The 24,516-nt window shown below is 48.9% G+C and overlaps 1 long non-coding RNA gene across 1 annotated transcript in view; it reads right to left on the reverse strand.

The window, feature by feature from the left end:
• The window catches only part of LOC135185175 (uncharacterized), a 31,311-nt gene extending 7,311 nt beyond the window's left edge, over nucleotides 1-24,000 (reverse strand). The window contains exon 1 of the long non-coding RNA XR_010306387.1: nucleotides 23,794-24,000. This is a non-coding gene — a long non-coding RNA (uncharacterized LOC135185175). The remainder of the gene's footprint in view (nucleotides 1-23,793) is intronic.
• Between the last annotated feature and the right edge of the window lie 516 nt (nucleotides 24,001-24,516).

A 24,516-nucleotide genomic window follows, 5' to 3' on the forward strand; every position in this document is an offset into this window, starting at 1 on the left:
GAGTTCATGCCAAGCCTTCCTGCAGCCTCTTTAAGGTAATTGTATTTTTCCTTCTTTCTCCATGTTTTTTTCCCCCCTGCCTTTATTTCCTGCACTAGACCTTGGCCTGTTGTGATATGTTTTGTACTTTTGATTTCCCATCAGATCCTTCACTTCTACTTCAACAGCTCTTCTAATTCTTCAACGATGTTGCTCTTCTAGGTCCTTCCTTCTTATATGTATTGATCTGCTTCATCTTAGGTCTCTTTATTTCTTCCCTTTCTCTCCTAGGGTTTCCATTCTTCATGTAGAACAGAGCACAGCCTCTCTGGAGTCTTTCTTCCTTCCTCTCCCAGAGCTGGAGTCCACCATCCTCTTTGCCCACCTTCATGGTCGCCTTCCACCTTCACTGCCTCTCGAGTGGATGTTCTGAAGCACTGAGCTCTGCTAGATTCTTGAGGTATGTGTTACCTACTGGGAGCTGTGGTTAAGGGTAGAAAACTTATGAACCTGCTAATGAGGAGAGAACTGTAAAGCACTGCAGGGTATTGCTGATTGCAATCCAGTGGCACCAAGCATTCAGTGTGAAGAACCATAACCAAGGCAGGTGAAATCTGTTCACCCTTCTCAGGCTTATGTCTGAATAGAATGATAGAGTTGTTTGGATTGGAAAAGACCTCCAAGATCATTGAGGCCAACTGTCAACCCAACTCCACCATGGCCATTAAACCATGTCCCAAAGTGCCATGTCCACATAGTTCTCAAACACCTGCAGTAATGATGATTCCTCCATCTCCTGTGGTGGGGTCACAGCCTGTTCTAATGCCTGACCACTCTTGCAGCAAAGAAATTGTTCCTCATGTCCAGCCTAAACCTTCCCTGGTATAAGTTCAAACCATTTCCTCTCCTTCCATCACCTGATTGTAGGGAGAAGAGACCAACCCCTGCCTCACTGCAACCTCCTTTCAGGGAGTTGTAGAGCAATGAAGTCTCCTCTAAACATCTTAAAAGAGAGCAGAGTACAGAGGGAAGCTGTGCAAGGAATGGTGAAAGAAAACTCATGGCAAACTCCTGAAGAAATCACACCTCCAAATTTCATCACTAACTGACAAAACCTGAAGCCTTTATCCAGCTGATAAAGCCCCACATGGGGTTAAATCTTTCTGGCATAATGTTCTATCAAGTCCTCTGAGTTCCATCAGCAGAGAGTTTGACTCTTGGTGTTTATTGAAGCCATCAGAGCAACTGTGAGTGCTGAATCCCCTCACTCTGGGTCTGCATTGACAAAACATTAAGGGCTGCTTTCTTCTGCAGCTGGTTTGTGTAAAAAAGAAATCACCAACTGGAAATTAGTCTGAGGAGGTTATGGTCCTCTTGAGCTGTTCTGAATGCCAGGAAGTAGATTTGTAACAAATGGCTGAGGTTCTGCAGTGCTGTGGCAAACAGACAATGGAAATGGGGAGAATTAACTGAGCTAATAGAGAATGAGGAGGAGCATTTTGAGACAGGCATTGGGGTGAAGTCATGTGTAAGTACACACAAATAACTTTGTTGGGTTTATGTTTTGCAGAAACATCTGGCAACAACATGCAAGGAAGAGGAAACTTTTGGTTAATGCATCAAGACCTCTCTAGGAAGAAAAGAAAGCTTTAGCTGACGGCAGGATGCCTGTGAGCAGAGAACCACCTTTGATTCCCCAGCGTTTTTTCCTGCAACACAATGCCTTGTAACATCAGTAGCCAGTGACACACAGGCTCTGAGGCAGCCTGAGCTAGGTGGCATGATCAGTGTGGAAAGGTTGGGCAGGCTCCTTGGGCTTACAGAAGCGACGACTGCATGGAAGAGTTCTATCCCTGTGTGGCACAGCAGGGGCTGTGGACAAGGGTTTGCACCCCTCTGCTTGCTTGTGGTCCCACATGACACAAAGAGGGGTTCCAGAGGAGGGCAACAAAGTTGGTCAGGGGTCTGGAGAGGAGCAGCTGAGGGACCTGGAGTTGTTTAGTCTGGAGAAGAGGAGCCTGAGGGGAGACCTTCTGGCTTGCTACAACTCCCTGAAAGGAGGTTGGAGCCAGGTGGGGGTTGGTCTCTTCTCCCAAGAAACAAGTGATAGGACAAAAAGAAACAGCCTCAAGTTGCACCATGGGAGGTTTAGGTTGGAGACTGGGAGCAATTCCTACCTCAGAGGTGGTTGTCCAGGCCTGGCCCAGGCTGCCCAGAGTAGTGATGGAACTTTTCTCTGTCTTACTTTAGTTCTAGACTAGACCTGCTGAGATGGGCAACCAGTGGTGCACCCAGTGCACAAGACAGGGGGACACAAGAATGTGCTTTGGTTTGTTCTCTCTTCCTTCCCTCATCATTCCACTTGATCTTTTTTCTGACAGCCAGTAATGATTTCAGGTACATCTCTCCAGTAACCCTTTCCTTGGTGGTAAAACCCAAGTGACAGCTTCTCATTGCATGACTTCAGATGGGTTTTATCTGTGTGTGCTGCTTTTCCTTGTGTGTGTTGGAATTTACTGCCAACATATCCAGCCTGACATCTTACCCCCTGGTCATTCAGGATGATGAGATGCTTCTGCAGCTCCTTACAGTCAAATTCTGAGTTTACAGAATCATAGAATGAGTTGAGTTGGAAGTGACCTCCAAAGGGCATCCAGTACAACCCCTCTGCAGTCAGCAGGGACATCCTCCACTAGATCAGACTGCTCAGAGCCTTGTCCAGCCTGACCTTGAGTACCTCCAGGAATGGGGCCTCAACTACCTTCCTAGTCAACCTGTTGCAGTGCTTCAGCACGCTCATGCTAAAGAACTTGTTCCTAACATGCCATCTAAATCTTCTCTTCTCTCATTTCAAACCATTGCCCCTCATGCTACTACTTAGAGTTATTTATTTTCAGTAGCCAACTTCATCCTCTTAAGCCACCTCCTCCTTTTTCCCAGGGCTTTTGTATTTGGAATGGCACAGTAGGACTCCACTCAAAAAAAATCTCCTTTTGCTGTGAAATCATCTGTCTCTTCCTACCTTTTTCTTCCATATTTTAACTTCTTTCTGACCCTTTAACGAATCATCTCACTTCCCCTGACAGCTCAGTTGGTCTTCGATGAAGCAGCAAGAAATAGAAAGCAGAGGAATGACTCTGACCTTTTATTAAGGCAGCAGCAAAGTGTCAGCACGAAGCCAGCACAGCTTGGAGGAGATCACCAGATTCATGCTGGGATGAACACGAGCCTGACATACCCCTGCAGACACAGGACAGCAATTCTCAGCTCCTGGCTAATGAGGAAGAATTGGATGTTGTGCCCAAGCACAGACTGGCAGGACTGAAACCCTTGGATTTGCGAACTCCTACGGCAGAGTGCGCTGGGGAGGTTAATTGGGCTGCAAACACTAATCAGGTTGTAGGCCTGGGTTCTCCCCAGCAGTGCAGAGCTTTCTGAAATGAAATGTTTCTCCCACCAAATACATGTTCTCAGGTTTTCTGTTGTTTGTTTTCAGATGCATGGTACTGCTCACTGATGCGCAGGTAACAGCCAGGCACACCCAAACTGTCACAACAGAGTTCATGCAGTGGTAGAAGGGTTGCAAGTGGGATGATTTATGGGGCTTTCCATAGCTAAAGAGGAGCTGAGGGTTGTCATCATAGAATCAGAGGGTTGTTTGGGTTGGAAAGGACTCATAAAAGTCACCAAGCTGCATCATCTGCAACTGGAGCTCAGAGTCCCAAGCAACCTGACCTGGGGTGGTTCCAGGGATGGGGCAGCTCCCACCTCTTTGGGCACCCTGAATCAGGCTCTCACTGCTCTCAATGTAAAAGAAAAACTCTCCCCTTCCCTCCAGTCTGAGCCTCCCTCTTTTAGTTCAAACCATCACCCCTTGTCTTGTCACTTCAGATCCACAACCCAAGAATCACTGGATTGGCCACATCCCTGAGAGACTTCTTTGGCCATGCTGCTTCATGGTTGGACTCAATGATTTTTAAGGTCACTCCCAACCAAAGCCATTCTATGATTCTTTCAGTTTCAAAATGGAATATACCAAATGATTAAGACAGAAGGGCTCAGTGCCTCAGCTGTCCCTTCCACAGGGCTTGCATTGCATCACAGAGATAACAGATTTTGAACAGTTTTCAGTTGTGAAGCAATTTGTGATCCACAGAAGGATGGAACTAGAGAAATGTTTATTAGTTAGCCAATAAATGCTGCTTGTAATTATGAAGCTCTTTGTGATCCACAGAGTCATAGAACTGTTCGGGTTGGAAAAGCTCTCTAAGGTCATCCAGTCCAGCCATCAACCCAGGACCCATATGGCCACTAAACCATGTCCCCCAGTGCCATGTCCACACCATTCTTGAACACCTCCAGGCATGGGGACTCCACCAGCTTCTTCAGCAAGCTATCCAGTGCCTGACCACGCTTGTAGCAATGGAAATGAGCCTCCTGTGCAACCTAAGCCTCTCCAGCACAGTTTCAGGACATTTCCTCTCCTTCCATCACCTGATATTGGGGAGAAGAGACCAACCCCCACCTGGCTCCAACCTCCTTTCAGGGAGCTGTAGAGAGCAATGAAGTCTCCTCCCAGCCTTCTCTTCTCCATGAGTAGCAACCCCATTTCCTTCAGCTGCTCCTCACCAGCCCTGTTCTCCAGACCCTTCACCAGCTTTGTTGCCTTTCCCTGGATCTGCTCCAGCCCTTCAATGCCATTTTTGGAGCGAGAGGCCCAAAATTGAAGCCAAGATTCAATATGTAGCCTCACCAGAAAGTCAAGGGTAGAGAAACATGTTTTTATAACTTAAATACTGATTTTAGAGTAAGTTTCAGTCACCAAAGAGGAAGGAAAGAGCAGGTTATGAGCAGTGACTTACGTACAGGCTTGTGCAGAAACTACAGGAGTCATCAAGTTGTTTTGGTTGGAAGAGACCTCTAAGGTGCTCAAGTCCAACCATCCATCTTACACCACCATGGCCATTAGACCATGTCCTGAAGCTCTATGTCCACGTGGTGCATGAACACCGAGAAACTCTTCTGTGCTACAGAAGGTCACCATCTGACTTCTCCCACCACTGTGCAGCAAGGCACAGCACTTGAAACAGTTGCACAAGGGAAAAACAATGCCAGGCATGACAGATCTTCCTTGCCAAAGTGCTATTGTGCCTGTAGACCTCAAAGAGCTGAGATAAAGAGACGAGAAGATGAGAGGCCGGATGACAGCAGATGCCATCACTGCTGTGATCAGCCTGACTCAGAGCTGGCTGGGGCTTGGGGCTTTCTGCCTCCCACCCGCCTCCGCTGCAGCCCTGCCTTGGGCTCGGGCTCTGAAGCTCTAACTCAGCCCATGCCTGGGGTTTGGGTGGCTTTATGAAGGCTCTTCTACAAAGCTCTATCTGAGAGCATCTAGACCTCTCACCACCCAGAACGAAAGCGAAACTCCAGAGGGTTATTTTTGCCCTGGCTCTAATCCCAGCAGGGTGAGAAGCCACTCTGCTGTGCACAGAGGGACACATAGCCCCTGTGTCATTGGCAGCAGGTTCCCTCCAGCATGTGGGGTGTTGGAGGAGGCATCTCATCATCTGCCAACAAAAATAACCCAGTTTTGATGAGAGACCTTTCTAAATAACTGACAAAGCAACAGGAAACCGCAGCAGCCTGGAGCAGAGCATCTTCAAGATGCTGTGAAGCTGCTCCACGACCCTGAGGCAACAGCAGCAAATGGGGATGTTCTTGAGATGGAGCAAATGCCTTATACTGACCTTTTCACCTGTGCTGCCACTGCTGAAGGGAGATGTGCCCTCCAAATTCCTGACACTCATGCAGGCCAGCCCTCAGAAGTCAGCGTTTCAGACAACACTGCCAGTCTGTCATCAAGAAACAGAGCTGGAGGGTGAGGGAGAGCTGGAGTGGACACATGGCAACATGGCTAGGCTAGAGTGATCCACAGATTCATAGAACAGTTTGGATTGGAGTGGACTTTAAAGATTATCTAGTCCCAGTTCCTCTGCCATGGGCAGGAACACCTCCCACTAGCCCAGGTTGCTCAAGGCTTCATCCAAACTGTCCTTAAACACCTCTAGGGAGGGGGCATCCACCACCTCTGGGGGCAACCTGCTCCAGTGCCTCACCACCCTCACTCTGAGGAATTTCTTCCTAGTACCTGGGCTGCATTAGAGCAGAAAAGCAATTTGCTGTTGGTGTCTTCACCGTGCACTTGGCATTTTCTAGAGTTCATCATAAGTGGTCAGGAGAATGCTAACACCAATCAATGAACAAATTCAATTAGGGAGAGAAAAATCAAAATACAAGGTGAATTACTCAGCTAACCTGATCTGTTTGAGCCTGGGGTTCAGAAGCTGTTGGTTTTAGATGAGAAGTTCTAATCAGATTTAAAGGAAGCTTCTGAAAACGAACAGCAGATGTGGCTGAAACAGAGAACGATTTTCCTTCTGGATTGTGTGACTGGGGTTATAAATAGGGGGAGGGAACTTAATGACCATAATTTGCCCCATGTGCTTTTGGCTGTTCTGATAAAGATTAACACTTCACAGCTGTTCCTTACTTTGGGAGATGAAGAGTGCTCAGTCCCCAACTGATCTAAACAGACAGAGAATTTGACAGCCTGAATTTCCTCCTGCTTCCCTAGAACTCTGTCAGTAGCCAAATGATGTGATTTCCTTCTCTGGAAGGACAAATACCTTCTGTGGAGGGAAGCAATGTCAGGGTTATCCTTCAACATGAGAGGATGTTAAACCTTCAAACCAGTGCATGAGGAGCTACATGTTGCTGAGATGGTCAGTAAAGCAACTTGGTGACCTGTAAAAGGCAAAGTGAGAAAATCTGTCCAGATCCTTGCAGAGGGTTAATCACTGCATGAAGGGTCTGGGAAACAGGTCAGCTGAGGAGCAGCTGAGGGACCTGGGGTTGTTTATCCTGGAGGAGAGGAGCTCATTGCTCTCTACAACTCCCTGAAAGGGGTTTGCAGTGAGGTGGGGATGTGGTTAGATTCATCCATGGGTAAAGCCCTGGAGCCTCCTATGACTGCGGTGTCTTGACGGCAAGGATGTCAGCCTGCACGTGAGAGAACAAGCCCAAGCCCTGCATTTTCAGACTACTTCAGGTTGTTTTTGCCAACTGCATTTTCCAGATGTTCTCTAGTTTTTCAACTGCTCAAATCTACAGGAGAAATGCAGGTAGATAATACAGATCATCTTGCTAGACCATGACCAAGCTAATAGGCTGAGGGAAAGTGATTTCCATCTTCTTTTCCCCATCATCTCACACTTTCTTAGTTGCCTTTAGGATCTTTAAATGGCTTTGAGCTGAAAGAGGGGAGATTTAGACTGGAGATTAGGAAGAAATTCTTTCCAGTGAGGCTGGTGAGACACTGCAACAGGTTACCCAGGGAGGCTGTGAACGTTCAGTGCCAGGTTGGATGAAGCCTTGAGCAACCTGGTCTGGTGGAAGATGCCCCTGCTCATGGCAGGAACTGTATGATCTTCAAGGTCACTTCCAACCCAAACCATTCTGTGATTCTATGACCTTTAATCAGAGTGAAAAGAGAGCACATAGACAAATATGTTGTTTGTTTTCTCAGGGCCAGATGGATGGATTCAATTTTCAGATTCTTTAAACTGCCAGCACTGAAAAGTCATAAAAAAGAAAGGAAAAAAAAGAGGCCATTTGTTTTAAAGATCTGTCATGGCTTCTATAAACTGCACGGAGAGATTTTGGCACTCAGCTCAGAGCTGATGTCACCTTCCATCGCTTGCATCTGATGAGGTTCTGTTAGTGAGAAGTTTAAGTAAGGTAAGAGAGAAGCTCGTGCAGCTCTCCTCTCTTTTTCTACCACCTTCTTTTTAACCACAGGGACAACTCTGTCCAGGACTTGCTGCACCTCATGGACAGCTCTGCCCTCATGCCAAGCTGGCATCACTCAGAGAAGGGGGAAAATAGGTTTAGAAATATCCAATTCTGTTTCAAAATGAAGACGAGAAGAGAGATGAGAGCAAACCCTTACCTCCTTCTATAAGGATACAATAAACCATGCAGCTGATTGCAGAGGGATTAACCAACTCAAGGGGAGGGAGGGGGATTTAAAAGAGCAGTTTGGAAGAAGCACCATTTGGTGCTTTGGTACCAGTTGGTCTGTGTACTTCAGGCAGCATTTTTGACCTGCTGTATCACCTCCCTGCTAACTGTCCATCCCTATCCCTGGAACTGCTCAAAGCTAGGCTAGATGGGACTTTAAGCAACCTGGCCCAGTAGATGTCCCCATCCATGGCAGGGGGGTTGAAACTAGATGATTTTTAAAGGTGTCTTCCAAACCAAGCCATTCCATTATTTCCAGTCTCTCTGCCCAGCTGTTTGGCCTCCATCCCTGCTAGGCATCCATCCATCCATCCTCCTGTGGAGTGGCCTAGACTCTTGAAATGCCCCAGCTTCAGAAGACCCAAACTCCAGAAGAGCCCAAAATTGCTGGGTAGCCCAAGCTCTGGAAAATCCCAAGCTCCAGAAGAGCCCAGAAGTGCTCAGCCTCTGGGCTGATCACCCTACCCAGCACATCTGGGCTCAGCTTTCCCTTTGCACCGTCAAAAGCAGAGCTGCCAGCTCCTGCCTTGCTCCTCACCACCACCAAGCTCCATCTTTTGATGCTGCATCTCTGCGCTGCTGCCTGCTCCCTCCTGTCCCAAGCCACCACTCATGGTAGCAATGGGTGCCCCAAGAGTGGCTCCTTCCAAGCACGAGAACATTTCTCTCTGTAGCACACCACCAGCCTGTCCTTGTGGAGCTCCACAAAAGGTGTTGAAGGTGCAAACACTTGGTCTGTTACCGGCTTTGCTGAGCAGAGGGTTTGGTAAATATTTACTATCCCTGCCCACCCCAGCAAACCACAACAACCAGTTCACACCTCCAGCCTGCTTTGCTGTGTAAAAACGGGGTAGGAGCAAGTCACTTCATCCCTAGGGATGAATTCCTGCCCTGTGGGTGTCACCAGGAGCACTTCCTATTTTCCAAGCAAACTTAGGTACCATTTGAAAAACATTCTGTACCCATCACGGAGCTCAATTCTCTATTAAGAGGGATTATTTGGGTCTTTTCTACATGAATTCTCCCGCCTTAAAAAAGAAGATAAGAAAATGTTTTACCTCCTCTTATCTCCCTCTCTCCTTTAGCTGTTTAACCCTGTGGCGCTCGGCAGAGCCCTGTTAATCCTGCGGTCGCCACAGCTCAGCCTGATGAGGGCTGTGCTAATGACACCTCCTTATCTGCAGGCACACGCTGGCAGCTGAGACCTCCTCTGCTCCTGCCTGGGCTAGGCATAAGGAGCTTGGAAAGGATGAGACACCTTCAGGAAGAAGCCTCAGGAGTTAAGGTGGGAACATGAGGGCTTTCTTCAGCAGGCATTGGAACAGGCTGCCCAGGGAGGTGGTGGAGTTGCCATCACTGCAGGTGTTCAAGAAGCATCTGGGCAAGGCACTTGGGGGCACGGTCGGATGGCCATGGTGGTGCTGGGTTGATGGCTGGACTCAGATTTTAGAGGTCTGTGATTCTATGATCTGGATTTGCCATAATCCAGACTTTCTCCTCTGTCTAGAGAAAACTCCTGTGTGTAGGTCTGCAGGAGCAGGCCCTTTGCCAACAAGGATGAGGTCAAGTAAAGGAAGCTGAACTCAGATGGAGTATTTGGTCCAGTTCTGGGCTCCCCAGTTCAAGAGAGAGAGGGAACTGCTGGAGAGAGTCCAGTGGAGACTGCAAAGATGCTGAGGAGCCTGGAGCAGCTCTGCAAGGAGGAAAGGCTGAGAGCCCTGGGGCTGCTGAGCCTGCAGAAGAGCAGCCTGAGAGGGGATCTGCTCAGTGTTTACAAATACCTCTCTGGGGAGCCTACTCCAGGGAATTTCCTCCTCCTGTTCTGATGAAACCTCCTGGGTTCCAGTTAGTGCCCACTGCTCCTCATCCTGTCCCTGGGTACCACTGACAAGGGACTGGCCCCATCCTCTTGCCCTCCAGAGGTCCTTCAGCTCTCGATGAGCATTGAGCAGATCCCCTCTCAGGCTGCTTTTCTGCAGGCTCAGCAGCCCCAGAGCTCTCATCCTTTCCTCCTCACAGAGATGCTCCAGGCCCCTCAGCATCTTTGTTCCATGTGCAGAATGAAGTGACACCCAACAGGCACCATGGGACACAACACCAAGTGTCCTATGAAAAAGGGAAGTGACTGCTAGAATAGCAGGCAGCAGGTGGCTGCAGAAGGTGGGAGCAGTCGTTCCTGCTGGTCACGGAACCCTTCTCAGCTCCTGGAGCATTTAGTGAGCAGTGAAAAGAGTTAAAGTGAAAGTACAAGGTCAGTGGGGAGGAGCAGTTGGCCTGCAGTCATTTCATTGATGGGAGTTTAAATAGTTGCTGGATGACTTTGTGGACTGTTAATTGCCCAAGTGACCTTCTGGAAAGTCTGTAAACTGCTTTGGGAAGGAGCAACTTGAAAAGCAGCCTGAGCAACACAGACACATCTGTACATTCATGTACATCAGGGAACTGCAGCTGACAACTGATGGAGGTGATGCACTCATCCAGAGTGACCCATCTGGCACAGGGGACCTGATCTTCTACCTCACTGTAGTACTGGGGACTCTCCAATGCTGGTGGCTCTGCCCCAGGACCTTGGGCAGCCTCTTCTTGTGGCTCCTCTTCTGGAATTGATTCCCTCCAAGATCAGATCAAAACTACTCCCTGCAAGCCAACTGTCAGGAGCTGCATTTCCTGAGGCACTGGTGGTGTTTTGGAAAAGTGCAACCTTTCCACCCCCAAAAAATGCTCCTATTCTTATCAAAACTTTCTCCACTTTACCAACTGTAGACTGAAATCTTCCCAGCTTAATGCATGGTGATGTTTTTTACTCCTTGTGGAGATGAGTCTCAGACCACTTTGCCACTAAGATCAGGCTGAAATCATTTTGCTTTCAGTAACACCCTGAGCACCTGTGTATGGAACTTCATCCAAGAGTTACACCTCAAAGGTACAACATAGTGAGGAGTCAGGGCAGAGTCAGAAACTGAGTTTCCACCAGGAGTCTGAACAAAAAAGGTGACAGTTTCTATGATTGGAACATTTTAAATGAAGTCAAACAGGCTGCCTAGAGAGGTGGTGGAGTTTCCTTCTCTGGAGAGATTCCAAACCCACCTGGAGATTGTGATCCTGGGAGGCAAGCTGTTGTGGGTGACCCTGCTTTAGCAGGGGGCTTGGACTGGATCATAGCACTGTTTGGGTTGGAAAAGACCCCTAAGATCATTGAGCCCAACCTTCAACACAAGACCACCATGGCCATCAAACACGCTCCTGAGTGCCATGTCCACACATTTCTTGGACACCTCCAGGGATGGTGAACTCCACAGCCTCCCTGGACAGCCTGTTCCAGTGCCTGACCATTCTTGCAGCAAACAAATGGTTTTAATCTCCAACCTAAGTGATCTCTAGAGGTCCCTTCTTCCTCCACCATGCTGCTGTTCTGTGAAGGCTCTCAACATTTCAGATCAGAAAAGTGAGGGTGCTTTCAGCTGGGCGTTCAAAGAGTTAAGTCAGATTTCCAGGCAAGTCTGGGAGGGCTCAGCTACCACAGTGTGAATTGCTGGCACAGCCACTCACTGCTGCTGGAGCAGATTGATGTCTCTATAATCATATCCTGGTGCCAGGCCTAAGGTGCTCACAGGCTGTTTGTATATGCAAAGGGGAGTTTATTCCTGCTGTGAGGAGAAGGAGAACAGAACAAAAGAGCTGTTGGTGCAAAAGCTTGTTCAGACTCTGTGAAGCTATGCAAGAAGCTCTTTGGGGTTTGTGTCCTTTGTGTTGTGACTGAATGATCCTGAACCTGCAAGGCAAAGGAAGCCAAAGAGGATTCCAATGGCTTTGTTTAAATATAAACAGTTGCATCATGGGTTTGAAGGGGCCTTAAAGATCATCCAATTCCAACCCCCTGCCACAGACCACCTTGCTCAAGGCCCCATCCAAGCTGTCCTTGAACACCTGCAGGGAGGGGGCAGCCACAACCTCCCTGGGCAACGTCTTCCAGTGTCTCACCATCCTCACAGTCAAGAATCTGAAAATCATAGAATCAGTCAGGGTTGGAAGGGACTATAAGGATCAGCCACTTCTAACCCCCTGCCATGGGCAGGGACACCCTACCCTAGAGCAGGCTGCCCACAGCCTCATCCAGCCTGGCCTTAAACACCTCCAGGGATGGGGCCTCAACCACCTCCCTGGGCAGCTCATTCTAGGGTCTCACCACTCTCATGCTCAACAATTTCCTCCTCACCTCCAGTCATGGAATTGTTTGGTTTGGAAAAGCCCTCTAAGATCATTGAGTCTAACCTTCAGCCCAACACTACCACCACGACCATCAAACCATGTCCCCAAGAGCCATGTCCACATGCTTCCTGAGTCCCTATGTGAACAGCAACTCCACCACTTCTCTGGGCAACCTGTTGCAGTGTCTCCCCACCTTCATGTAAATAATTTCTCCCTAATCCCCAGTCTAAACCTCCTCTTTTCTAGCTTGATCTTATTCCCTCTCTTCCTAATCCCTACAACCTCTTTACATCCTGAAAGCTTTCCTTGGCAGAGAGGGGCAGGCACTGCTGTGTGCAGCAGTAGCTCAGGAGCCAGCCTTACATGGTTTGTTCACTTATTTTCTCTGGTTACATTAAAAAAAAAAAGGAGAGAAAAAGAAAACAACAACAACAACAACAAAAATGCAGAAAAAAAAAAAGGCAGCATATTTGCCATGGCAACCTCTCCATTCCATGTCAGGATACCCATTCAAACACAAAGGCCTTCTCTTCCAGACACCCCCTCTAAGGTCACTGCTGCACTAAAACCCTTCAGGCACAGAATGTACACAATTCACTGCGAGAGGGGCTTCTGGATGTGGTTTGAAGGCAAGATGGCCCCTTCCCTGCAGAAGAAATGCATCACAAATACTTCCTTTGCTAGGAGGTTGTTCTGCTTTTTGGATGGCTTGGTTGGTTTTTTTGTTTGGGTTCTTCCCCCCCCCCCCCCCCCCCCCCAAATACAGTAGGAGGATAGTTGTAAAGGCTCCTCCCTGGCTAAAATATAAATGAAATTGTACAAATTCCAAAGGTTTAGAGAGGCATTAATTAGTGCTGGCAAGAAGAAAAAGAGAAAAGAACAGGTCATATAATTAGTAGCTTAACCCACCTTGATTTATGGTGGGAATATCTGATAGGATCTCAATGTTTGATCTGGGTGTCAGGTTGGTTTTTCTCTTTAAGGAGCTCCAACAATTGAAATTCATCCTTGCCAAATCAAGATGCTGTCAGCAAATCATCTGTGACTGGGGGAGCCTGAACCTGGCTTGATGCACAACTCCTACTTCTGCAAGATCTTTTCCAAGAGATGAAGTTATGATGGATCTTCTGCCAACAGGCAATAGCCCAACAGGATAAGCAAGAGGAGACTTCACCCTGCAGCTGAAATAGTTCTTCTGCAGGGCACATTTAACTCTGGTAAAATTAGCTATGGAGTACAGACAGGAGGGTCAAGAACAAAGGGAGCCTATGGGAAAGCTGAGGAAGGAGTTTTTACAAGGGGTTGTAGTGATAGGATGAGGGGCAACAGCTTTGAGCTGGAAGAGGGCAGATTTAGGCTGAGGATTGGGAAGAAATTCTTGACAGTGAGAGTGGTGAGCTGATGAAACAGGTTGGCCAGGGAGGTTGAGGCTGCCCCCTCCCTGGAAGCATCGGTTGGTTCTTGCAGCTCAGCAGGTTATTGTGATTCCCTACACACACCTCTCTTGCTGGGCAGCCACAGAACCATCTGGTTTTCCCTTCTGTGCTCAGTCTGTCCTGGCAGTCTGCTTCCTTAGGTACAGACCATCTCATGTCTGAGTCCAAGCAGCACCTTGGCACGTTGCGGCGATGTCCTGGCCGCCACAGAGCACACACAGAGAGCAAAGGGCAGCCCCTCACCGTGCCCAGCTCCATTAGGGACACATGGACATTCCTGCCTTGTGCAGAGACCTCACCTTGCACGTACCCACTGGGGGAGATTGTCTGAGCACTGCTCACATTATGATTGAGCCAATTCTCTGCCTGAGCAAACCTAGGAACAGTCCCAGATTTTACAGCTTCATCTTCCTTTCTGCTGTGTCCTGCACAGAGGTTTCCCAGTCTTTACCCTGTTTTTTGGTTGGTTCTTGTCCTGGCCATTTACTCTGGGAAGGAAAACCAACAAGTGCCTGGAGAAGCAGCCTGCCTTTACTTTATGGCCTCTGCTCTCATGAGACTGCATCTGGAGTATAGCATCCAGATCTTGGTTTCCCAGATCAAGAGGGACAGGGATATACTGGAGAGAGTCCTACAGTGGCTACAAGGTTGATGAAGAGACTGGAACATCTGTGGAGGAAAGGCTGAGAGCCCTGGGGCTGTTGAGCCTGGAGAAGAGCAGCCTGAGGAGGGTTACTATGCATGTCTATAAATATCTGCAGGGTGGGTGTTGAGAAGAGCCCAGACTCTTCTCAGTGGTGTCCTGTGACAGGGCAAGGGGCAGAGGACACAAACTGGAACACAGGAAGTTCCACCGCAACATGAGGAAAAACCTTTGTGGTTGTGAGGTTTCTATAGCCCTGGCACAGGCTGCCCAGAGAGGTTGGGGAGTCTCCTTCTCTGGAGACTTTCAAAACTCACATGGATATGTTCCTGTGTGACCTACCCTAGACGACCCTTCTTTGGCAGGGAGGTCAGACTGAATAACCTTCAAAGATCCCTTCCAACCCCTACCATTCTGTCATCCCATGAAATCCCATTCCAACTTTCCTGGGCCACACAAACCAAGAACATACAACCTACAGCAGACAAAACATTGCAGGAGTTGAAGCACTTTGTAGATGGAGTGTGAACAAATGTGTGCTGAAAGACTGAACAAGCTGAAAGGAAGATGGGTTTGCTCAACAAGATTATGCATTTAATAAGGGACTTCTAAAGATGCTGCTCTTTTCATCTTCCAGCAACAAGCCCATGCGTCAGTGTGACCAGGCTCTGCTGCAGACAGCTCTGCACTAGATGGGAAGAGCTGAGGCAGGTGCACGCTGTGGGAAGCTTCAGCTCTGGAGACAACATCAGTGGGTAATGAAAAGAGTAAACATAGCCATGACAGGTCTCAGTGCTTCAGAAGAAGTTTCAGGGATGGGTACGTCACCACCCGAGAGCATCATCACAGCAACATTTGTGTTGCAAGATGTTCCACAATGTTCAGAGTACAATGAGAGCTGTGAGACACCAGAACAGGTTGCCCAGAGATCTGGTTGAGGCTCCAGCCCTGGAGACATTCCAGATCAGACTTGACGTGGCCCTAGGCAGCCCAATCGACTTAGAGATGTCCCTGCTCACTGCAGGGGGATGAACAAGATGACCTTCAAGGGTCCCTTCCAACCCATCTCACTGCAGGGGGATGAACAAGATGACCTTCAAGGGTCCCTTCCAACCCATCTAGTTGATGTCCCTGCTCGCTGCAGGGGGATGAACAAGATGACCTTTGAGGGTCCCTTCCAACCCCTCTAGTTGATGTCCCTGCTCACTGCAGGGGGATGAATAAGATGACCTTTGAGGGTCCCTTCCAACCCCTCTAGTTGATGTCCCTGCTCGCTGCAGGGGGATGAACAAGATGACCTTTGAGGGTCCCTTCCAAACCCCTTCATTCTGTGTGTGATTCAGGTGCTTCCCCAGCCCAAACTCAGACTGACTTCAGCCAGGAGTTTATCTGGAGGTTCAGCTGGGCATTAAATCTATATTTAGGATTGGAGGACCTGAAATGAAGGAGAAATTAACTCCTTACCCACCTGTGGCTTCAGACAGCAGGAGAAATTTGCCTTTAGAAGAGAGCAGGCAGGGCCTCTGGTGATGCTGGTGAAGAGACAGTGCCCAGGTTTCAGAAGGGTGCTTGCAGAGCAAAGGAGTTGCTCAGAATTGCTTGGAGACATTGTTCTGTCATCATTTAAAGCATTGCATGCTTCCTTTCACCCCTGCGCTGCTCTAGCTGCTAAGGCTGAGCTGACTTCATATTTCTCCTTCATTTGCACTTGCAGATTAGCTTCTAATTAGGAAATTGAGCTTGTGGGAATCAGGAGACTGGCCCAGAACATGACTGCAGTGTTCATGTACACAGACACCGAGGGAAAACAACTTTTAAACCTGGAGTAGCAACGGCTTGGGCTCCAGAAAACAAACCCAAGTGTTTTTAAGTAACATCTGGCACTGGCCTTACATTGACATTCATCTTAGTATGTTGGAAAAAAAAGAAAAGGCATTTCAAGCTGAAGCCTGAGTCCATGCTGCAAACCCTTGGTCAGAGCCACTTTGATGTTTTAGAGATAATAAATCAACAACAGAGCATCACTCTGCTCCTCCCTGCCTGCACAGCTATCCAGCTCCTTTTTCCCATTCCCAATCCTGCCTGAAACCCACAGGAGCAGAGAAGCACAGATCAGAACAAAAGGGCTGAGACAGGAAGGGTTGGGGCTGCACCTCGGGGGGTCAGGACCCCCTCCAGCTCTTCTCACCCTCCAGCCAGGAGCTGTCACTGCAAGAGATGAGCTCCTGCATGTCACCAGGGTGACCGCACCACAAGAATGATGCTCTTGGCATTTTCTGGTGACTCTCAAAGATGTGATGGTCAGAGAAATAACTTTCCTTACCACCACTTAGGGTGGAAATAACTTGGAGAACATTTTGTCCATCAGCATCAGAACAGACAAATACAAACTACATGGGTTTGATCTCTTTTTGGCTTCTCTCTGAAGCTGCTGAGAGTAGAGATGATTCACAGAATCACAGAGCTGGTTTGGTTTGAAAAGACCTCCCAGGTCATCCAGTCCCACCACCACCAGCTCTACCAAGGCTGATGCTAAACCATGTCTCTCAGCTCTACATCTCTGCCTCTTTGAAACACCTCAAGGGATGTGGATTCAATCACCTTCCTGAACAGCCTGTTCCAGTCTCTGAGAACCCTTTCAGTGAAGAAGTTTCTTTTTATGTCCAACCTAAAACTCCCCTGACACAACTTGAAGCCATTTCTTCTTGTCCTGTCACCTGTTACTAGTGTTTGCTCTTGCCTTGATCCTTCTAATTCATCACAGGCATCCTGCACAGAGGAGCACCCAGTATCAGCAGTACTGAGACATCAGTGTGTGGCACCTAAGGCACCAGGATGGGGACACTGGACCCAGGCTGTGATCACTGGATCCAGGCTGCAGTTAGTCCTTGTTCCATTCGGGGTCCAGCATTTGGGACATAAGAGCACAGGGCTGAGAGTCCATTCTGCAGCAAGGAGCTGCAAAATGGCAGCATTGCCTCAGAATCAGCTCTGGACGCCTCAGCAGTTGGCACAATCACAGAAGAAGAATATGGGAGAAGAGCTGGACACCGGCTTGTGCATGTCCCCAGCACCTCTGCAGCCTGTCCATTCAGTGCTAGGCACAGCTCAGGCCACCAGCCAAGCCTGGGCTCCTCATCAGTCAGGATCATCTCTCTCTGCCACCAAATGTTTGTTTGTACAAGCGTAACGGGTCCAGAAGGCACAGAGAAGCTTTAACTCCAGTGGCCCAAAGCCCAGCTCTGGGAGCACTTGTTTACTCTCAGCCATGTGCTATGGGCTTCAACCTTCACAGGATACTGTTTTCCTCTGCATCTGCTGCAGTGAGGAGACCCTTAGATGATGAGGGCAGAACCCTTGGGCCCCAGCACCCTGTCAGCCCCGAGTCCCTCATTCTGGGTGCTGCTTGGTGCTGCAGGGCTTTGTGGAGGAAGGACAATGCAGGTCTTTCTCTGAACTTCAAATCACAGACTGGTTTGGATTATCAGGCACCTTAATGATTCTCTAGTTCCAACCCCCTGCCACAGGCAGGGACACGTAGGACACAATAGGACTCCTCCTGCTAGACCAGGTTGCCTCACTGTGCTCTCTAAAGAATTTCTTCCTCCTGTCTCACCTAAGTCCAGTTTGAAGCCATCACCCCTATGCCTTTGTACCAAGTCCCTTCCCAGCTCTGCTATAGCCCCCTGCAGGTACTGGAAGACTACCTTAATGTCTCCCTGGAGCCTTCTCTTCTGCAGGCTGAACAACCCCAATTGTCTCAGCCTGGCCTCGTGGCAGAGCACTTCCAGACCACCTATCATTACTGTGGACTCTTCTGGACCTGCTTCAACAGTTCTATTCCTTGTGTTGGTGGTCTCCAAAGGTGGCCCCAGCACTGCAGGTGGAGTCTCATGAATGCAGTGTGGTCCCTCCCCCAGGTCTATTACATAAACCCACCCACAAGTCCTTCCTATTCTTGAAAGGAGGAAAAAGAAGAAGCTTTGCTGTGTTTTCCTCATTGCATGGCACCAGTGGAGTGCCACCAGACAGAGGTGCCCACCTGTGCTCTCACCCTGGTGCATCTCCCCAGTAGAGAGGAGTGGGGGTGCTGGGGACCAGCACTGTGTGATATGTTATTGACCATCAAAAGTGGATTTTAACAGTTGCTTCTGGAATAATTAATCTCTAGCACTGTGCTGGAGAAGTAATTGCCTTCCACCCAAATAGAGCTGCACCAGAAAGGGACTGTGGTATTTATGGAATATTCTGGTGTCATATAAATAGAGCTGCTGCTAGAGACAGAGACTCTGAATCACTCCTTTGGTTTAGGAGATGGAATAAAGCTTTGCCTCTAACAGTGATACTAGCTCTGAAGAAGCAAGACTGATACCCCATCCCTGAAACCATTCCAGCTCAGGTTGTTTGGGACTCTGAACAATCAGCTGCAGATGTCCCTACTAACTGCAGGGGGTTGGACTGGATGACCTTGAAAGGTCCCTTCCCATCCAAACCATTCACTGATTTATCAAAGCCAGCCTGGGTGAGGCCTTGAACAACCTGTTCTAGTGGAAGGTGTCCCTGCTCACGGCATTGGGGTTGAAGCTCGATGGTCTTCAAGGTCCCTTCCAACCCAAACCATTCTGTGCTGATTCCATGAGTTGGATTTGGTTTCTCTGCAGCACAGAGGAGTCTGCTGCAACCAGGCTCAGCAAACACGTGCTTGCCTCCAGCTCCCCAGCACTGGGAGAGGCTGACGCCCAAAACATTTCCACAGGAGCCAGTCCCCAGTGGAGCAGGCAATTTGCTTTTGGAACCTGCAGCCAAGAGGGTCACACTGACAGGACCGGCAGAAGAAATCCAAGCAGACAGGGATCAACCCCAACAGAAGGCACAGTCTAAGTGCAGCTCAGCTGGGGTCACCCACATAAATCCTCTCAAGTGAAGAGTGCTGTTTGCTAAATCAGATGGGATCCATCTTCCTACACAGGCAGATCCTGATCCCTGCCAGGGCTTGGGACGTGGTCATCCTGACACCCTGCATCCCCAGACCCTGCATCCCAACGCCCCACAGCAGGGCTGGGCTAAAGCTGGAGCCCACAGGACCCTGCTCCTCTTCCCCACACCCAGCACAGCTCACTTGCCCTCGAGCCTCTGTGCTTTGCACTGGTTTGAGGAAGGCTGTGAAGAAATTCCCCTGGATTCCAGCTCCTGGCTTTGATCCCGAGCGCTCCCTGGGCCAGCAGCCAACCTCCCTCCCGCCCTGGGCTGAAGAAACCTCCATTGCATTTCTCTGTCACAACATCCTTCTGTAAAGCAGGAAGCCCTAAATACTGCCTAAACCCAAGCTTCAAACCCACCCCAGAAGACCCCCAAGTCTGATCCCTAAACACCCAAAGAGATGTGGAGGCCCCAGTCCTAGAGATATTCAAGGTCAAGCTTGGTGGAGCCCTGAGCAACATGGTCTAGGTGGAGGTGTCCCTGCTCACTGCAGAGGGGTTGGACAAGATGACCTTCAAGAGTCTTTTCCAACCCAAACCTGAGCTCTAAGCAATCAAGCTTGGGGCTGGGTGTTCATTAACAGCCACCAGTTAAGGTGCCAGCAGGCTTGGTTCTCCAGCAGATTTGCTCCTGCTGCACCATCCTCTGCTGCTAGCAGAGGACATTGCTGTTTGCTGCTGCCCAGCTCCTCACTGCCCAGCTCTGTTGAGAGCAGGAGGTTACCAAATGGTCCCAGATTTGTTGCAATAGTTTACTGGTAGCTCGTGAACAGCTCAAGTGCATTAAATGGGAAGCTTTCATCACAACAGGAAACCCAGCTGCAAGCTGGACCAGGAATTGCTCTCATTTAGACTCACTTAGGGGATTTTTTATTCTTTCTTTCCAGTTCAACCTTCCCCCCCCCCCCATTCTGGGCACAAAGTCTGCAAGTCCTGCTCAGCGATGTGGCTGCCGCAGGGAGCCCTGTTGCATGGCTCAGGTCACACACGGGGAGGGATGCAGCACCTCCCAGTCACACCCAGTTACTGTGGAGGGGCTGCCCAGCTGTTTTCCTGCTGGCAGGCAAACTCATTTCTCCAGTTACCACTGACCAGGGTCGTGTCACCACCACCCTTGCTCCTGAAACAAGAAACAAGGGGTGGAGGAAGACTCAGCTACCCGCTCATTACACCTCAGGGCTGGCAAAGCCCTCGGCATACGTTTACATGCCAGGATGTTCTTGAGTGATTTCCTTAATTACAGCTTGGGATTTTATCATTTTTCATTTAACTTTTTGGGGAAAACAAAAAGATTATTTCTGCCTGGGCTATGCATTCATTAAGAAAACCTAATGACACTCTTTCCATCTACAGTGACTTGCAGCACACATTTATCGACTCCTGACGCTTTGTCTCTATTGCCTGCCCGCAGCGAGGCTGCGCAGGGAATTACAAGTCAGGCCAGAACCTGTTTCCAGCTGAGGCAAGCGTAAGAACTCTTGAAAATACATAAAAAATACATCAACTCAATACTAAATGCATCATTGCCAGAGAGCTGCAACAATTAGCCAAGAGGGGAAAAGCTGCAGAGCAAGAGCTGGAGAAGCAGTGCCCCAGAAACTGAGGCTTGTGCTGCAGGAGTGGTGGTGGTGATGATGAGGTGTTCTGGGCAATATTTAAGCAAACATTCACACATGGGTGGGCTGAAATGGGATGAAGCAAAGCTCTGTGGTCACCAAAGATTAAGAGACTGAACTCAGAATAGGATCAGAGAATTGTTTGGTTTGAATAAAAACCTTTAGGTTGAGTCCAGCCATTCTCTAACTCAACCAAAGCTGGTGCTAACCTGTGTCCCTCAGCACCACATCCCTGCTTCTTTGAAACACCTCCAGGGATGGAGATTCAACCACCTGCCTGGGCAGCCTGCTCCAGCCTTTGAGAACCCTTTCTTCTGATGACTAGCCTAAACCTCCCCTGATGCCACCTCCTATCACTTGTTGATAGGGAGAAGAGACCAACTTACACAGCTTTACAGAAGTTCCTTCCCAATATCGAGATCAGTGCTTGGTGTCACAGCTCAGCCTGGAGCTTCTCCAGCCTTCTGCCAGAGGCAGCAGACAGCAGCTGCCAAAGGGACTTCTCATTAAACGTTTAGGGCTGAAAGGAACCACTGAAGGTCACCCAGTCCAACCCACAGTGGTTCCAGGGATGAGACATCTACTACTTCTTCGGATAACCTGGGCCAAGCTCTCACCACCCTCAGTGTCAAACATTTCTTCCTTTCCTCCAGTCTGAATCTCCCTATGATAGAAATCAGTACCGCACTCACACACACACCCCTTGTATGTGACAGACACTGGAACCAACCTGGCCCATGTGGGCTTTATCACAGCAAGCATGTCTCAAAAGCTGTCTCCACATCAGTTCCAGTAAAGCAGATAAACACCAAAACACCTAATCTTGTTTATGATGTCCAAAATTCAAGCCACAATTCATCAGAAATAGAGTTCCACCAAGAGAAAGCCCCATGATAGGTGGTCAAGAGCTGCCTGAAACTTCAGCTCCGTCTTCAGCAGCTGCTTCACAGCTCAAGGGGTGACTGGGAGAGCAGTGGTAGCACTTCCCTCAGCAGAGCCTTGCCGCAGGAAAAAACAGGTCACCACAGCCACCTAAAGGGAGACCTGAGTCATTTGGCAGCATCTGCTCGGCGAGGGGCTCCCTGTGAGCACCAGCTCTGGCTGCAGCTCCTGCAGCACCATGGCCATCTGCGTCAGGTTCCTGCCTCCTCACCAAGCAAACTAAAGGTGCAGCATTGGAGCTGCTCTCAACAAGCTCCTGATGATAAAGATGACAAAGTGGAGATGCTCAATCTCAGCAGGGTGTTGCCTTTACTGCTCCAAAGGCTTCTCAAGAAGTTGCTGGTATGAATCATGCAATGAGAATTTGTCATCTAAGAACTACAAAATTACTCTGCAGTGCAAAAATGACTATTAATGAGGAGTGGGGGTTTGTTTGTTTGGGTTTCTTGATGTCTGGTTGGGCTCTTAAGTAATTAAGGACTTTGCCTAAGCTAAGAGTGACAGCGAGTTAGTGCAGATGGGAGCGACCTAACCACACCAGCCACCTCCAAGAGAACAGCTTTGTGTTTGAGCCGTGAGAGCTGTTTGGGTTCTCCTGGCCATCACAGGCTGATTTTACCTCCATCTCCTCCAGGATCCAACATATATTTGCCATTCCTTTCCCCAAGAATCAGTGACAGCCAAAGCTCAGACCCATCTCCACAGCCACCCTGGTTTCTCACCATGCTCTGGCTAAGGCTCCCAGGAATCCTTTAACAAGCATTTCACTTGTTCCTCAAGCTGACTCTCTTGCCTTACAGTGAAAATCTGTTGTCTGGAGGAGCTGCTTGCTGGAAGTTGGGAGAACAGCTCTTTAACACAGAGTTTCTGAGGATGAGAACATGGTCTCCAAGCACAGAGAGCTTTGTGGTGTCTAAAGGTCAGTTCTCAGTTCAGAGTTTTAACCAAAGTAGAACAGTTTCTTAATTCAGAAGACCTCTCCTACTTAATTAGTGAGCATCTCACTGCTGTTGTACAAACAAAACTAGAAATCCAGCTCTTGATGAATGGGTTAAAATCACCTAACTCAGAGCAAAAAAGGCTTTCTCATCAGAAGAGAAAACACAGAGCTTTTAAACACAAAAAAGAACGATAAAAAGTTATCGCCTAGCCTGATTTCTGAGGCTTTTAACTGGCCCAGGGGGGATAAACATTTTTATCAGCCTAAATCTTTAACACACAACAAGCCATTTCCTTTTACTCTCCAGTGAGGCTCAAATCCCATGGCAGAAGCAAACCCTTCACAGTCCAGGCAGACGAGGAGCAAGTGGCTACGTGAAGCCTCTCGGGCTGTACCTCGTGCCATGGTGTCTAGCAACACCATGAAGCATTGAGCAACGTCAGCTTGGTTGCTCCTCTCCTTGCAAGAGTTTCCTCCACCTGGGGCAGCTGGAGAGAAGAGTGTGGGTCTGCTTCTGCTAGAAGCAGATCCACATTATTGGCCCACAGGTGTGGGTGTTTCACACTGATGGGTCTCAGGTTTGCATTCAGTCAGCAGGTTCCATCCTACCCGTGCCACAGCAGGAGAGTCCTGTCCTCTCCAAAACCACCAAGGGGCTGCTTGGTGCCTGGTGTTTGTGTCAGGATTTTCTGCCCTACAGCTGAAGCATTCCTCATGTTGCTTTCTACAAGCTGCTTTACCAGACCACCAAAATTTCAGCCCATCTCTAGCAGCTGCAAATCCCTGCCCACCCAGCTGTGCTTTTGGTGACCCTTTGCTTATCTCCAAGACAGGGAAGGGATTCTGGACGATCTCCTACCTCCCTTGGCACCAGCTCAGCAAAGAACACCAAACCTGCCACTTGTGTTTCTCCTGCCTTTTGTGTCTGTTCATCAGAGCAGGGAAAGTAAATAAATGCCAGAGTACTTACCTGAGTAGCAGGAGTGAAGCTTACACAGCTGAGGAGACTCCTCTGCTCCCAAACGATCTTGTTTCCACCTTCCAGCAGTGGCAGCAGTCAGCATCATCCCTTCCCTTGAGGATTTACCCCCTGAGCTGAGCTCTCTGGACGTTTATATACCCATACAGCAGCCATCACAGACTGCCGTGGGTGGGAAAGGGCCTTTAAAGGTCACCAAGTCCAACCCCCTCTGCAATCAGGAGGGACACCTGCAACTAGATCAGGTTGCTCAGAGCCCAAACTAGCCTCAGGTGGAATGATTCGTGGGGGTGGGGCATCTCCCACCTCTAAGAGCAACCTGGGCTAGGCTTTCACCACCCTCAGTGTTAAATGTTTCTTTCTTTTCAGTCTGAATCTCCTTCTTTTTGATTAAATCATCCCCCCTTGTCCTGTCACAACAGGACAACAGAATCACTTTAGAATTGAGTGGTCAGTGGCAGAAAATAAGAGCAAATGACAACTCCTGAGGTTTCTAAAAGCAACTTACAATGAAGTTTTGCTGTCAGGCTTGTCCTGCGCAGGCATAGCAGAGAGGCAGGTTAAGGAGAAGCAGCAAGGAAAGCGACTCAGATTAAAAGCAAACCCAAAACCCAAACAACTCTTCAGTATTCCACTGAATGCACAAACACATTTTTCTCAAACTGAAAGAAATTGTCTGGAAAAGGCAGAGACTTGGAATAAACCTCCCTAGCC

Source organism: Pogoniulus pusillus, chromosome 22 (assembly GCF_015220805.1).
Source record: "Pogoniulus pusillus isolate bPogPus1 chromosome 22, bPogPus1.pri, whole genome shotgun sequence".
Lineage (NCBI taxonomy): Eukaryota > Metazoa > Chordata > Aves > Piciformes > Lybiidae > Pogoniulus > Pogoniulus pusillus.